Below are 16,215 nucleotides of genomic sequence, written 5' to 3' on the forward strand. Positions count from 1 at the left end.
CGATCTCAGAATGTGTGCTCCAGGGTGGGCTGAGCTAGGTGGAGAGTGGAGAGCAGAGGGTACACAAGGCTGGGGGAGGACCCCCTGCCCCCTCGCCAGCTCCCAGGGCATGCCTGAGAGGAGCCTAGCATCGCTGGGGTGCAGGGTCGAGGAAGCGGGCGTTTGCTCCTCGGTAAATCCTGTCTGAAGAGGGTTCTTTCTTTAGACCGTGAAGCTTCCTCCAACTGGTGGGGACCCTGCAAGCCAAGCTGAGCAGACACGGCCCCACCGGGCCCTCCATTGACTCTGCCCGGCCGAGTGGCCGGTCATGTCACGGGGAGAGCCCGCGACCCTACAAGGGTTATTCAGGGCGTGATACCACCAGGCACCGAGCCTCAGATTGTCACTTGACTCTGAACCGGTGAAGCCTGGGATGGAGGGGAGGAAACAGAGTCTTGAGAACCACCATGTACTTTTATAGACTCTGCTCCATGACTTGAAAGGCGTTTGGAAAACTAAAGACTGATTCTTTCTACCTACTTACCCCACCCCACCCTGCTCCATCCCTACCACACACACACACAGCAGGGCTGGCTCTCCTTTCAGTGCAGAAAATGTGCTGCCCACGTCCTGGAGCTAGAACGTGCTCTCCTCGCTGGTGGGTTCAGAAGACCCCCATTTCCCTACTGCAGAGAGCCCATCTCAGGGAAAGCCTGGAGACAGTGACGGTAGACCAGCAGCCGCCTGTGGCTGTGGCCACGCCCGAGTCTACACGACAGGCAGCACCCAGGCAGGACAAGAACACAGCAAAGGAGCACCACTCGAGAGATCACCAAATAAGCAACAGGAGCTTTGCAGGAGGGGTGAGGGGACAGTCCAGGCATGTCAGGAGGAACACCCTTGAAAACATTGCGTTATCATTTAAAGAATAATCTCCTTATGATAAAGCCAGAGAAACAACATGTGGTTGATTGTACAATGGAATGTTACCCAACCATCAAGAATGAAGTACTGATACACACGGATAAACCTTGAAACATTATCTAAATGAAAGAAGCCAGACGCCAAAGGCCGCACGGCGTGTGATTCCATATATTTGAAATAACCAGCAGGCCCAAGTTAACAGAGACAGAAAGCAGATGGGTGTTTGCCAGGAGCTGGGGGTGGCGAGGAACAGGAAGTGACCACAGATGGATACGGGCTTCCTTCAGGGCTAATGTAAATGTTCTCGAATGAGGCCGTGGTGATGGTTGCACAAGTCTGTGAATCTACCAAACACAGTTGACTTGCACACTTTGAAAGGTGGATATTATGATACCTGAATCATATCTCAAAAGAAATAAAATAAACCAAAGGAGGGGCAATGGCCGATGAAGCAGAAATGATGGCTCTTATCCCTCATCACGCCTTCCAGCAAGGCCTTGACACTGCCCTACTTTCCTGCAATCAGCTCAGGAGGCAAAGGTCGCTAGGATTTGGATGAGTACCTAACGTTACAATCAAACTTTCTAGGGGACCTGGTCTTACGCAGTTTCCTGGCTAAGGCGTATGTGCCTTTGAGTTTCAGTGTGAATGAACCTGCAGCACGAAGAAGCATCGAGAAAGAACCTCCAACTTGGCCAGGACCTTCACTGTTTGAGTAACTTTGGCCTGGAAACCACGCGTGTTGATCTATTTCATAACAAATCCTCAACTCAGTGAACTGTGCTTGCAGTTGACTCGCGTCAGGGGATCTGCACTCTGTTGTCTATAGGAGCGTGCGGCTGGCCCGCTGGGGCTGGATTTGCAGGCAGGCTGATTTCTCAACCTAAGTATGCTGGCGGACTCCCTGTTGTGCTGTGCACACGCTCACGGCCTGGTGGAGACAGGGCCCCCAGCTCACATCCCCAGTTTCCACATCAGTAAATGTTGAGTAAGAAACTCTTGTTTCTTAATCATTTAGACACCAAGGACAGATGTGGAGGGGAAATGTTGAGGACATGTTAGGAATGGCATGCTGCGGTCCAAGGGACTGGACAGAGATTGGGCATCACTTGCCTAGAAATGAGGACTGAAGCCTTAGCAACGGGGGTGACAGCCCTGGGAGAGAGCCAGCAGCGAGGTGAGGAGCACATGAGGACCTCGTGAGGGCAGCCACCCCTCGGGGGCCGAGGAGGAGAAGAGAGAGGAAGCAGGGGCAACAGGGGCCTGGGATTGAGGGGCTTTCCGGAAGGGGAGAGCCGCGTGAGGGGGTGCAAAGACAATGGGGCTGAGGGGAGGCCGTGAGACTGGCCAAGCTAGGGCCTCTGACCCTCATGAGAGCACGTCAGTCACTCAAGGCCGCGTGGGGGAGAGCTGGGCAATTGCACCGCATCCCGGGTTCCCACACTCTGGTGCTTCCCAGGGGTGGGCCCCAGACCAGCGGGGGCACCTGGCAGAAACGCCATTATTCCTAGACACGCTGGTGATCAGGCCCCACCTGGATCCGCAGATGGTGTGTGTGGTGTGTAGTGTGTGTGTATGAGCATATGAGTGTATCTGAGCAGGTGTATGACGCATACGGTATGTGTGGTGTATGAGTGTGTGTGAGTGCATCTGAGTGGGTGCATAAAGCGTATAGTATGCGTGGGGGTGTGTGTGTTGCCTGTGTGTATATGAGTAAGTATGTGTGCATATGAGGAGGTGTATGACGCATATGGTACACGTGGTGCACGAGTGTGTGTGCGTGAGTGTGTGTGAGTGCATCTGAGTGGGTATATGATGTGTGTGGTATGTGAATTGCATGTGTGTGTGTGTGTAAATGTGAGCATGTGTGAGATCTGGGTGGAGAAGGGGAATCTTTCTGTTTGACAAAAAACATCTTTGAGAAAACATACAACAAAAGCTCCCGTAATTCAGCAATGTTTGAATAAGGTGTATGGTCTACTGGTTGTGAATATCCACCAATACTTATAAAAGAGTACTTTTGAATCCTGTACAGACAGTACAAGTAGAATTACAGAAATCTGAATATGGTTGGGGGTTGCGTGGATGCCAGCCTCAGCTAGGATATTTTACTGTAGTTTTGCAAAACACCACCACTAAAGGAAACTACACAAAGGACATGTGGATCTCTCTATATTATTTCTCACGGCCGTGTGTGAGCCTACAGCATCTGAATTAAACCTTCTGTGAACAATGGCGATCTTGGATCATGGTTTACGTATTTTTTAATTTAATTGTTTCGAGGATCAACTTTTTATACTTCTAACCACAGAGCTGCTGCAGCATGCGATATGGTAAATACAAATGCTGCTTGCTCACACATCCGTCAGCCACCACGAAGACAACAGCAGTTAGAAAGGTAAGTCAAAGACAAACATCGGTGAGATGAGAACAGCAAAGCAATGTCCAGATGGATGAGACAGCAGATGAGGACGATGAAAACAAAGGAGACTCCACCAGAGACGCGTGTTAGATAAATATGAGATTCTCAAATCCTCGCTTGAAAATTAAGATGGATTCAAAGCCCTTTACTGTAGGATTTATAAATCTATTTGTAATAAAAACTCCACTACAATATTCAATTAATTTCTCTGTTATCTCTTGAAGAGTTATAATGCAGGGATAAAGAAAAAAAACAGCTAAATTATGCCCAAAACCCACACAAGCCATATTTATCAATTATGTTCCAGATAGAATTCTTTCCCGTTATCCTTGAACAACTGTTACGTTAGATGCCTGCTTGGCTAAGCTCTCTCATTCTCTCTCTCTCTCTCTGGACTGTCAGATTGCCTCAGTAAGGCTCACCCTGGTTATCCTGTCTAATATTATAGCCCTCTACCCTTCACATGGCTCTATTTTTGTCTTGTTCCTACAGCATTTATCACATCCTAACATTTATGGTGTCTACAGTTATTATCTGCCGTCTGTCTAGAAGAGCAGCTTTATGAAGGCAGGGATTTTCTGGGGGTAGGTTGGGATAGGCGAGAGAGACATCCATTGATATTCCTGCAACGTAGTCTGTACACAGGAAATATTTTCTTACTGAATGAATGAATTTTCAGTATTCAATGGTTTCATTTTTATTTCAAAGGTTTTGGGTAGAGACTGAAAAGAAAAATAAAGGAAGCTTTGTGTGTGGCTTGTCCTTGACGGAGGCACCACTATGAAGAGCTTGACATGAGCCTTTGAGCCAAGATGGGAGCAGAAGGGTCAGCCTTCCGTCCCTGCGGGGGCAGCACTGGCCACCCGCCGTGGGCAGAATTTGGTGATGAACACGGAAGGACCTTGAATTAGGACCAGAACATGGCCACATCCTTGGAAGTTCACAGTCCAGGAGGGGCACAACACACAACCACAAATGATGGCAGGGAAACCTCCAGAGACAGACGCACAAGCTACGTGAGTCGCATCAGAGAGCTCTGACATCTGGGGAGTTTCCCGTGGGATGGCCTTGATGCTGGAAAGGGACCTGGGCGCACAGAGACGGGACGTTCTCCAGGGGGACACCTGAGCAGAGGCACGAAGCTGTCCCTGGGGGGGTCCCTGGGAGGAGCTCTGTTTGAATCAGAGGAGGTGCAAAGAGAAGGTGGAAATGTCATCAGGGACACGGACAAGACAGCGTCCAGGGGCCAAGACTTAGAGCAGTGAAGGGCTAGGATGTCCCAGAGAAAACTGGAAAACGTGGGTTGACAGGGAAAGAGCCTGCACAGTGGGGATGCGTGCCCCCAGGTCTGGAGCCAGGATGGGGAGAGCGGGACGCAGGCCACCGTCTCCAGGGAGGATGGTCATCAAATGTGTCTCCAGCTCTGCCCGTCTGGTGCCCACTGACACCCCCGGGCCTCCACGCGGTCTGTGTCCTGGAGACTCTGACTGCTCCTCAGAGTCCCCCCAGGGGATGGGTCCCGAGGATGGGCCCCGGGACGGAGGACCACGCCTTCCCCTTGTGTCTCTACACCCGCCCTCTCCTCTGCTTGCCTGACCCCCACACATGTACTGCCTGGGAAGCTCGGAAAACCAGCTAGTGCCAAGGTGCTCTTTTTTCCTTCCAAAAAGTTAACTTTTTTCCCCCAAAGGAACTTTAAGACTGAAACCGTGTGTTTCAGACAGCGCCTGACTCGGCCACTTCCCAGAAAACACAGACCAAAGAAAAACACAGCCCGGAGGGAGAAGCAGGATGGTGTGCCCCCCACGGCTGGCATCCGGGAGCCGTGCCAGCCGAGCAACAGGACGATGGAAGCAGGTTGAGACCCCGCCCGCAGCCCGGCCAGCCCGGTTTGGCGATCCAGAACCCAGCAGGCCCGGTGGGGCAGGAGGTCCTCCTTCCCTGCCCCTCCCTGATCTCTGCCCTCCCCAGAGCTCCTCATCACCTAGGAAAACCGGTAGTCTGTCCTTCTCCAGCTCAGTCCCCGCCTGGGAAGAGCCGACCCACTGGAAAAGACCCTGATGCTGGGAAAGACTGAAGGCCAAAGAAGGGGGCGGCAGAGGATGAGATGGCTGGATGGCATCACCAACTCAATGGAGATGAACTTGGGCAAACTCCAGGAGATAGTGAGGGACAGGGAAGTCCGTGGCGTCACAGAGTCGGACACGACTTAGCAACCGAACAACCAGCACAGATTGATAACTGATATAGAATCAAATCGTCAGCAAAGTCAACCTGTTCTGAAACCCAGGGGGACACAGCTGATATCTGTCCTCCCGCATCCCAATCTCCAGGCCAGGAGAACTGCGGTCTTCTCGCCAACCCTACCATCACTCAGGGCCCCCTGGCCCTCACCTAGTTGCTGAAAAAGGTTTGCCTCCTCTGATCTGGCCCCGTTCCAATCAGGGCTGCACTGTGCCCAACAGGGTCCTTTAAAGGCCAGTCAGAAGACCCCCTGGACGTCTCCCCACCATCCTACAGTCAGAAGACCCCCTGGAAGTCTCCCCACCGTCCTAGGTTACAGTCAGAAGACCCCCTGGACGTCTCCCCACCGTCCTATAGTCAGAAGACCCTCTGGATGTCTCCCCACAGTCCTAGGTCACAGCTGGGTAAAGGCCAGTCAGAACACCCCTCTGGATGTCTCCCCACAGTCCTATAGTCAGAAGACCCCCTGGACGTCTCCCCACCATCCTAGGTTACAGTCAGAAGACCGCCTGGACGTCTCCACAGGGTCCTACAGTTAGAAGACCCCCTGGACGTCTCCCCAGGGTCCCTACAGTCAGAAGACCCCCTGGACGTCTCCCGACCGTCCTACAGTCAGAAGACCCCCTGGACGTCTCCCCACAGTCCTAGGTTACAGTCAGAAGACTGCCTGGATGTCTCCCCAGGGTCCTACAGTTAGAAGACCCCCTGGACGTCTCCCCAGGGCCCCTACAGTCAGAAGACCCCCTGGACGTCTCCCGACAGTCCTAGGTTACAGTCAGAAGACCCCCTGGACGTCTCCCCACCATCCTAGGTTACAGTCAGAAGACCCCCTGGATGTCTCCCCACCGTCCTATAGTCAGAAGACCCCCTGGATGTCTCCCCACCGTCCTACAGTCAGAAGACCCCCTGGACGTCTCCCCACCATCCTAGGTTACAGTCAGAAGACCCCCTGGATGTCTCCCCACCGTCCTACAGTCAGAAGACCCTCTGGATGTCTCCCCACAGTCCTAGGTCACAGCTGGGTAAAGGCCAGTCAGAAGACCCCCTGGATGTCTCCCCACAGTCCTACAGTCAGAAGACCCCCTGGCCGTCTCCCCACAGTCCTACAGTCAGAAGACCCCCTGGACGTCTCCCCAGGGTCCCTACAGTCAGAACACCCCCTGGACGTCTCCCCAGGGTCCCTACAGAGGCCAGTCAGAAGACCCCCTGGACGTTTCCCCACAGTCCTACAGTCAGAAGACCCCCTGGACGTTTCCCCACTGTCCTACAGTCAGAAGACCCCCTGGACGTTTCCCCACAGTCCTACAGTCAGAAGACCCCCTGGATGTCTCCCCACTGTCCTACAGTCAGAAGACCCTCTGGACGTCTCCCCACAATCCTAGGTCACAGCTGGGTAAAGGACAGTCAGAACACCCCTCTGGACGTCTCCCCACAGTCCTACAGTCAGAACACCCCTCTGGACGTCTCCCCACAGTCCTACAATCAGAAGACCCCCTAGACATCTCCCCACAGTCCTAGGTTCAAGCTGGGGCTCACCTTGGCCACCTCCCCTCCCCCCAGCGGCACCTGGACCACTTGTCCTGTGAAATTCTCTCTGGCTGGAACCTCCCTGCACACACCGAGCTTGTCCCCAGCCCCTCATCCCCAAGCCTTCTTGTCTCTCTGCCTAGGATGTGCCCCCCTCTCTCCCCACCCCCCGACCCCTGACCCCTTCCTTCTCGTGCCTGAAGACTCAGCTCAAGGAACTGCTTCCCCAGCAGGCAAAGGCAGGAGAACCTTCTGGCACGGCACACACAGAAGCCCTCCCTCAGTCCACCGCACACACGCAGCTGTGCCATGAGGCACCGCGCTCATTCTCTCCCAGAGCTGGCCTTTCAGCACCGGTGCAGACCCAGCTCTCACCGGGCACACTCACTGGGCAGACAGCGCTGAAGGCCCAAGTCCTGGGTTGTCGATGCTAATCAGTGAACATCAGCAACACGACCCCCGAGGACGCTGGGTACAGTGCGGCTGTCACTTCCTTCTCTACCTTCCGAGAGCCAATCTAGTATTTGACACAAGCAGCATGGCCGCTGAGTCTGTCGAGTGAGTGTGAAATGGCACGCTTCGGGGTGACGATGGCCATGCAGTGCTGAGTATGGAGAAATACACGTACAGAGTGTGGGGAAGAGCAGAAAAAGGGAAGAGGAGCGTCCCTGGGGGCTCAGACAGTGAAGACTCTGCCTGCAGTGCAGGAGACCCTGGGTTGGTCCCTGGGTCAAGAAGATCCCCTGGAGAAGGGAATGGCAACCTACTCCAGTATTCCTGCCTGGAGAATCCCATGGACAGAGGAGCCTGGTGGGCTACAGTCCATGGGATCGCAGAGAGTTGGACACAACTGAGTGACTAGCGTTTTCACTTTCCAATGCAAGGGGCACAGGTTCGATCTCTGGTCTTGGAGCTACGATCCTGCATGCTGCACAGCTTGGCCAAAAAAAAAAGAGGAAAAAAGAAAGAAAAGGGGAAGAGGAGAACTTCACCAAATAATGGGTTGGTGCAGAAAAAGACAGTGGTGCATGCTGCCCTGAAGTTACAGGATGTCTCAGTCAGCTCTGCGGCTGTAACAGAATCGCATAGCCAGGACAGGAATTTGAACCTCAGGGTCCTCTTGGCTGGAAGCACACCAGCAGGGTGCCCGTATGGTCCACCTCCGCCCAGGGTCCTCCTGCAGGGGAGACATAGCTCTGGGGTCTCCTCCTCTCCTTACAAAGACCCCAGTCCCAGCATGGGGACTCCATCCTTGTCCTCATCTAGCTCTAATCACCCCACAAAGGCCCAGCTCCTAACACCAACACGCTGGAGGTACAGGGGGTAGGGTTTCAACATTAGAATTTGGAGAGAGGGAAACATCCAGTCCATAACAACCTCCCTGAGTTTCAAAGAGCTAGCTAGTGTGGTTGGTGGGGAGGGGTCTGCAAGGCGAGGATGTGTCCCTCTGGTCTCTGTTTTTGTTGCAAGTCTAAGTCCAGGGCACCTGCTCAGTTGCTAGGGGTAGGGCTTGGGGAGTTGCAGGGAAAACCATTCAAGTTTAAAATGACTCTTGAAGAGCATGGGAAAGGCAGCTCTACAAAGGTGGGAAGAGGACCCCTCCCCCAGCCCAACAGCACGGACACCCACTGTCTAGACATCACGCAGGTGTGTGCTTTTCCTGGGAAGAGTCCTGCATGGCCAGCGAGGGGCACGTGGGGCGGGGGCGGGTACACAGAGAAGTGGAGAGAGGAGCTTGCAGCAGAGACGAGGCCGGGCTCCTGGGCAGGTGAGTCCTGGAGGCAATCTACGCATCTCAGGGCTGGCGGCTCCAGAAAGTGGTTCAGGACTGGGGTGTGGGGGTGGACGTGGGGTGATCATCCGAGAGAATGATGCAGTCTGAAAGTTTTGATTCGTAAACCAAAGAAGAGTCATTAAGCTATTTAAAGTCCAGTGAAAGTGTGGCATTAATTGACCCTGTTCCCAGAACACTGAAGCCCAACCAACCTGCCAGTTTTCAGTTCCGATTTGTTTATTGCACATCCGAAATCTTCCCTAATGTGTTTCAGGGCCTAAGGAACCTGCCAGCTCTGGTCTTTACTCCCATCACCAAGAGCCAGGATGGCCAGGAGAGAGAGTCTGACCGGGACACAGCTGTAACTGGCCCCGGGGCTGGGCCCTCAGGGTGCACGGGTCCCCGGCAGCGGGCACAGGACTGGGCAAATCTCAGTGAGCAGCGTGCCAGGGAGGACCACCTGTGGTCGGATGGAGAACCAGCAAAGGTTTGAAAATGGGGCACGTGAGAAACGACCTTTCCTCACATTAAACTTCACTTAATGGAAATAAATGCTGTGCGGTTGCCGTGGCCCTGAGGATAAAAAGCCTCTGGTATCACCTCCTGCAGCCTCGGTCCCCACCCCGCCTTGGTAAACAGAGTTGGAGGCGCACGATTGGCTCCTGTGTGAAAGCAGCTTGGCTCCCGGTCAAGTCCGAGTGAGTAACTTGAGCAGGAAGGGGTGGGTATGTTCTCTGTGCACCCGCAGGTCGACTGGGGAAAAGGTGATGTTTACTGCAGCTCAGGAGCTGAGCCCACAGAGGCCGAGGTGGGGCTTCAGCAAGCGGCCCCTCCGGCCAGGTCTGCGTGGACGGGCCAAAGGGGAAACGTTAGGCAATGGCCTGAAAACACAGAAGATTAAGATCTGGACTCGGAGCTGTGTCAACAGGCTAAAACGAAGGGAAGGGTCAAGAAACTGGGCTGAGCGGGGACATCGGTGCCTCCAGACTGCCCAGGGCTGGCAAAACAGGGCAGGACCCTCTCAGGACGGAGGCCAGGCAGGCGGAAAGGGGGACGGGGGTGGATGCAGGCCCGGCTCCTGCGGGACAGGGTCCCTGTGCTCCTCCCTGCGTTCATCTGTCTCTGCCCCCGAAAGCTACTCTTTGCTGATTGATGGCAACCGGCTCATGACAGACCTCTTGGAGCAAATGGAGCCCTTTGAGGCCAAATAGAAAAGACGCTGGCCCAAAGGCTCTGGGGCAAGCCTGGACTTTTGCAGTGAAAGGTTAACGCTGTGGTTGACATTTTAAACTGTAACAGAACGGCCGACATCAACTGAAGCGCTAAACGGTTATGGGGGGAAATTTGGGGAAAGAGCTCCTGTTTATCACCCAGAAAAACAAAGAAAGATGAGCAATATCAAGTAAAATGGACCCCACCTTATTTTCAGTAACACATTTCTGGGCATAAATTGTCCTGGCAAAACGCCTTCACTGGTGTTTTTGAGTATCCAGTAGAGTGGCTGGATTTAAACAGGGGTCCTTAAATTTATTTAGGGAGTGAAACGCCGGAAAGTTGCGAAGCCTAAGGAAGTACTGATATTCAACTCTTGTTTTCCAAACTAGGATTCTTCGTTCTTAGTGCTTAAAAGAATGGGAAGCACACAACCCAAATCCACAACTACAAAGACAGCTCTCTATGAAAACCCAGCTGTCAAGCGACACCCATTAGTTGTATCCAAGGGATCCTGCTCGGAGTTTGTGCTTGTTCCTCTTTTCTTCATCAGTTTAAGGGCTTTCTGGCAGGTAAGCCATAAATGTGCCAACAATTTAAGTAACTGAGGAAACTTTTTAAAATGAGATAATTCTATTCATTTTCTCAACCAGGTGTGTGCAGAGTTTGTGTATGCTCAGACATTTCTGACTCTTTGCTGCCCCATGGACTGGAGCCCGGCGGGCTCCTCTGCCCAAGGGATTTCCCAGGCAAGCATACTGGAGCGGGTGGCCACTTGCTTGTCCAGGGGATCTTCCCGACCCAGGGATTGAACCCACATCCCCCACTTCTCCAGCATTTCCTGCATTAGGAGGCCGATTCTTTACCACTCGAGCCACCTGGGAAGCCGTAATGTGAGAGACGTAAGAGTTAGTCCATAAAGAAGGCTGAGTCCTAAAAAACGGATGCTTTTGAATCGTGGTGCTGCAGAAGACTCTTGAGAGTACCCTGGACTGAGAAGAGATCAAACCAGGCAGTCCTAAAGAAAATCAACCCTGAATGTTCACTGGAAGGACTGATGCTGGAGCCAAAGCTCCAATACTTCAGCCACGTGATGTGAAGAGCTGACTCACTGGAAAAGAGATGCTAGACAAGGTTAAAGACAAAAGGAAAAGCGGGTGGCAGAGGATCAGATGGTTAGACAGCATCACTGATGCAATGGACAGTGAGTCTGAGCAAATTCCAGGAGGTGGTGAAAGACAGGGTAGCCTGGGGTGCTGCAGTCCACTGGGTCTCAAAGAGTCAGACACGATTTAGCAACTGAACAGTAACAAACAACAATGAAGAACAGCTTAGTGGTTTCCAGGGTTGAGGGGTGGGGAGTGTGTGAGGGATCGCCCGAGGGAGGTTTGGGGAGTTGACCGGACCATTTTGTGTCCTGACCATGGTGATGGTCATGGAAATCCACGCATATCAAAACCGATAGAACTGCAAACCTCAAGAAAAATATCACCATCGCTGTGAGCTTGAAAGGTCTACCTGGTAGAGAACAAAAGCTTGAGATGCAGGTGAGCACGGGGTTGTGGAGAGCTGCAAAGAGATTTTAAATGAACTTTGAATGCAATGGGGAAACGAAAGATTTTTAATCAGGAGAGAAGCATGATTAGATTTGGGTTTTATCAGGGTCATTCTGGTGACAGGATGGAAGATGGATTGGAGAGGGTTACATTGAAAGCAAAAAATCAATTAGTATTCTATTGTGAGAGATCAATTAAGGGCAGGAAATAATGATTTCAGCTCTGGACATTCTGAGTTAAAGACATTTATGGACATTGAAGCAAGATGTCTATAGGGGACTGAATAATACGTGCCTGACGCTCTGGAAAGAGGCCTGGGCTAAGAGTATTAATTTAATAGGTGAATTCGTACTTGTGGGTAAAGTTGCTTTTAATGAATTGTGTACAGGTTCAGGAGGAAAAAAGCAGTTTGGGAATGCAACAAAAGGGATCACACTATCTAAAAAGAACAGAGAGAGGAAGAAAGCTGAGACTATATGACCAAGGAAGGCAGGAAAGGAACCAGGAGAAAATGGCATCTCAGGAGGAAAGAAGAGAGGACCCAAGAGGACTGCCCCTCGTGCTGAGAGCCTCAGTTATTCTCAAACGACAGATGGGTGAGCAGCCCAGCCATTCACAGAGCCAGGGGGCCATCTGCGTGTTCCCCAGTCCACAGCCTCATCCACAGCCTCATCTCACAGCTAAAGACTCCGAGCCCTACGAATGCTAGTCGGCTTGTTTGGGCTACCATGGCTAATTCATGGGAAGTCCATCACTGGCAACCAAAATGCATAGAGGTTGGAATGAAATAATTGGATTTTTCAATAAGTCTTCCATTAAAAATATATATGTGTGTATATTTTAGTCAATATAGCTCATCATCAGTTTTCTTTATGTCCACTTACAGGTGAAAAACCCCACTCTGTTCCAAGCCAGGTGTAAATCAGAACCAGCATGACTGACTGAATTCCATTTTTCTGCTTCTTTTTGAATGAATAATCACCAGCCTGCCTGGAAACTTCATTCGCCTTTCTCTCGCCAAGCAGTAGACCGTAAACTTCACTTTTGAACTGGCCATAAACTCGCCAAATTTCGCTCCTACAGATTCCTCAGGTGACTATGACAGAAAGTGTATTTCGCCCCAGCCTTGACTTTTCCATTTTCTTTCCCCAAATATGTGCTACTTGCTATCCCCCCGGGGTATGGAGACTCTCTGAAACAGACGTAATTTCCTACAAGCTGGGGTAACTTATCCAGGCCTTCCAGTCGCTCAGCAACTACCACACAGCTTTAAAAAACAAATCTCACGTGTGTTTCAAACCTGACAACTAATCTATTATACAACTGAAATTATTCTTTGCAGAAATGTTAAGTGTCACACCACAGAGCCTAAGATTTTCAGTTCACTCCATTATTCCCAGATAAATCTCAGTAAATGAATCTATAGATATATAGATATACTCCCTGATGCTGGGAAACACTGAGGGCGAGAGGAGAAGAGGGTGGCAAAGGATGAGATGGTTAGACAGCATCACCGACTCATTGGTCACTAACCTGAGCAAACTCCAGGAGATCGTGGAGGACAGGGAAGCCCGGCACGCTATAGTCCATGGGGTCACAAATAGTGCGAAATGACTTGGCGACTGGACAACAACAACAAATATATATATAAATACACACACACATATACAGCCAACACGTCAAATTTCCTCGCTGATACACAAACTTCTTAAAAATCAGATTTTGCTCAGCAAGTTTGGAAGAAAGAGAACACTACCTTCAAACACGTAACAACAGAATAGCGAGTCTAGAACTGAAGCTGGAGACACTTCAGTGAGTATGAAGCCACTCAAGCTTTTCTTGGAAAAAGCAGTAAAGAACATTCCTTCCCGCAACATCACCTCTTTGAGCAGTGACACTGATATAACAAAAGCCAGTGAATGATAAAACCAAGGTGGGCAGGAAAATGTGGGATGGGGTACTCGATCTGACCCCAGCGTTTGAGACGCATCTCCATTCCAACGGGTACATCCAGCCCCCACTAACCGTGGGGTTCTCTTAGTATAGTACAGAGATACTGCTTTCTCTTTTAAGTTTACACGCATTTGGGAGGTTTTGTTTTTAATCAGAGCACAGCTGATTTCTGGTGTCTCGGGAACAGCAAAGTGATTCAGTTACACATATACATACACGTTATGTCCAGGTTTCTTCTGCTGTTGAACGCAGCGCCTTGTGCTGTACAGTAGGTCGTTGTTGCTTATCTATTTTAGAATACAGTAATGTGACTCTGGTTTCAGTTTTTTAAACAGTTGCTAAGTTGTTAGGAAATAAATAGCTAATACATTGTGCGGACCCAATTCCTCATACAGAGTGGGAAGGATGTGCTTTTGACTTAGGGGTTGCTGTGAAAAATCGCTGAGACGTGAGGCCAAGGACAGAGGAGGCACAGAAGTCTCTGAGCTCTGTTATCAACGCCCTGGTTTGGCACTTGGCCCGGGCAGGGGGCCGGGAGGGCCCCCAGGATGCCTTCTTGTTTTCCCTACTCTCGGCGCCTCACCCGCTTCTACGGGGCCTGGACTTATCCATTCACGGAAGAGGCCTGCTCAGGAAACAGATGTGCAGGCTGCAGAGGAAACCCACAATCACCGCCCACGGGAACCAGCCCAGGCCTCCATTCATAAAAACGCAGCAAATCCAGGGCCCCGAGACAGGAGGGGAAAGACCAGCGCGGAAGATAAGGATAATGACGAACAAATAAAGCAGCTCACCAGAGAGGAAACAGAAATAACAATAATAATAATAATAATAAACCCAATTTGATCGTGAAAGATTAGAGAGGAAATTGCACCCATAAAATTAGAATTGGCCGCGATTAGACGAAGGAGGGGGAAGGGGAAGGAGAAGAAGGAAACAGCGTCCACAGAAAAGAAAGAGACGCTTGGAAATAAAATCAGGGTCACAGGATCGACAAAATAAAAATGGATGGAAACACGGAGCTGGTTATCTGGACAGTCCTCCTCCACCTTGTGGGCCAGACAGTCCACAGACGGAGTCAAAGCAATTCCTCGGATCCGGGAGCAAAGCTAAACAGACAGATGAGCAACTGAAAACGTCACAGTCTTGCAAGATTTGTCCAGCAGGCTCAGACTGTCTAGTAGAGATTCAGAGACAGAGATGTTAGAAAGAAAGGAAGAGTAAGAGAAATGATTGAAGCATCGTTTTCAGGGCTGAAGTTGCTCAGCTCACGGCCCACCAAGGACCCAACAGGAAGAAGAAATACATCCACATCCTGATGACATGTGAGAACATCAAACATGAGAGGAAAATTCTGAAAGTTCACAGGACAGAGAACAGAAGAGGGGAAAGTGTCGGGGACGAACCACCGGCAGTTGCAGGAAGCTGAGAACACTCACAAGGAGTTTAAAGGAACGCAGGAGGCCTTGGCCTTGGCGGACGCTCCTTCGAGTGGTCAGCGTGAGTGACGTGGGTTACATTGCCGTTGGAACAAGTTCAGTCACACACACCTGGTTTTGGAGAGGATAGAAGTTGCATAATTATAATATTATGTGCTGCCAGGGAGGGACAAGTACCACAGGAAAGGAACAAGCTGTAGAAGTGGGCACTCGCACCCTATTGAAACTAAACACACACACATGCGCGTATGAACACACACGTGTACGAAGACAGAGATGGTGGTGATGAGAAGGAGGAGGAAGATGGATAGACAGATAGACAAATAGATGTAAACATTCTAAAGGACATACTAGGTGAAATAAATCAGAGGAAGACAAACATCACACGATATCGCTTATATGTGGAATCCAAAAAAAAAAATGATAAAAATGAACTTATTTAAAAAACAGACTCCCAGACTTAGAAAACAAACGTACGGTTGCCAAGACAGACAGATGAGGGGAGGGATAAATTGGCCATTTGGGACTGACATATACACACGACTACATATGTAAAAGCGGGAACCCACAAAGACCTACCATGTGGCACAGGGAACTCTGCTCAGCACTCCGTAGTAGCCTAAACGGGAGACGATTTGAAGGAGAATAGATACATATGTATTTGCACAGCGGAATCAATTTGCTGTGCCCCTGAAACGAGAGCAACAATGCAAATCAACTCTGCTCCAACGTAAAATAAAAACATGAATAAATGAAAATTTAAAAATAAATAAATAAAAGGACACAGGGCAGACAGGTGGGAAGAGGGAGAATGTTAATCACGCATCTGTGTTCTACTCTTTGCGACCCCTGGACTGTAGGCCGCCAGGTTCCTCTGTCCATGGATTCTCCAGACCAGAACACTGGAGTGGGTTGCCAAGCCCTCCTCCAGGGGATCTTCCCACCGCAGGGATGGAACCTGCGTCTCTTGTGTCTCCTGCATTGGCAGGCGGGCTCTTTACCACTGGTGCCACCTGGGAAGGCTCACTACCTACACCATTGTTCTCCTTGCCCTCCAGAACTTCCCCCTCAGCAGTGGGGCCAGCTGTCCTTGGGTGTGAAAAGCAGTGGAAAAAAAATGTCTCCAAACATGGTGGAACATTCTAGATCATCTTGGGAGAAGAGAGCAGGAGGGAGAATCCCCCT

The 16,215-nt window shown here is 50.8% G+C and overlaps 1 long non-coding RNA gene across 1 annotated transcript; it reads left to right on the top strand.

Annotated features, from left to right (window-relative positions):
- Nucleotides 1-9,009: 9,009 nt before the first annotated feature.
- On the top strand, nucleotides 9,010-12,761 carry LOC113902151. Its single transcript, XR_003513682.1, has 3 exons — nucleotides 9,010-9,568; nucleotides 10,475-10,654; nucleotides 12,525-12,761. It is a non-coding gene; the product is annotated as an uncharacterized LOC113902151 (long non-coding RNA).
- The last annotated feature ends 3,454 nt before the right edge of the window (nucleotides 12,762-16,215 follow it).

The sequence above is a fragment of the Bos indicus x Bos taurus genome, chromosome 12 (assembly GCF_003369695.1).
Source record: "Bos indicus x Bos taurus breed Angus x Brahman F1 hybrid chromosome 12, Bos_hybrid_MaternalHap_v2.0, whole genome shotgun sequence".
NCBI lineage: Eukaryota > Metazoa > Chordata > Mammalia > Artiodactyla > Bovidae > Bos > Bos indicus x Bos taurus.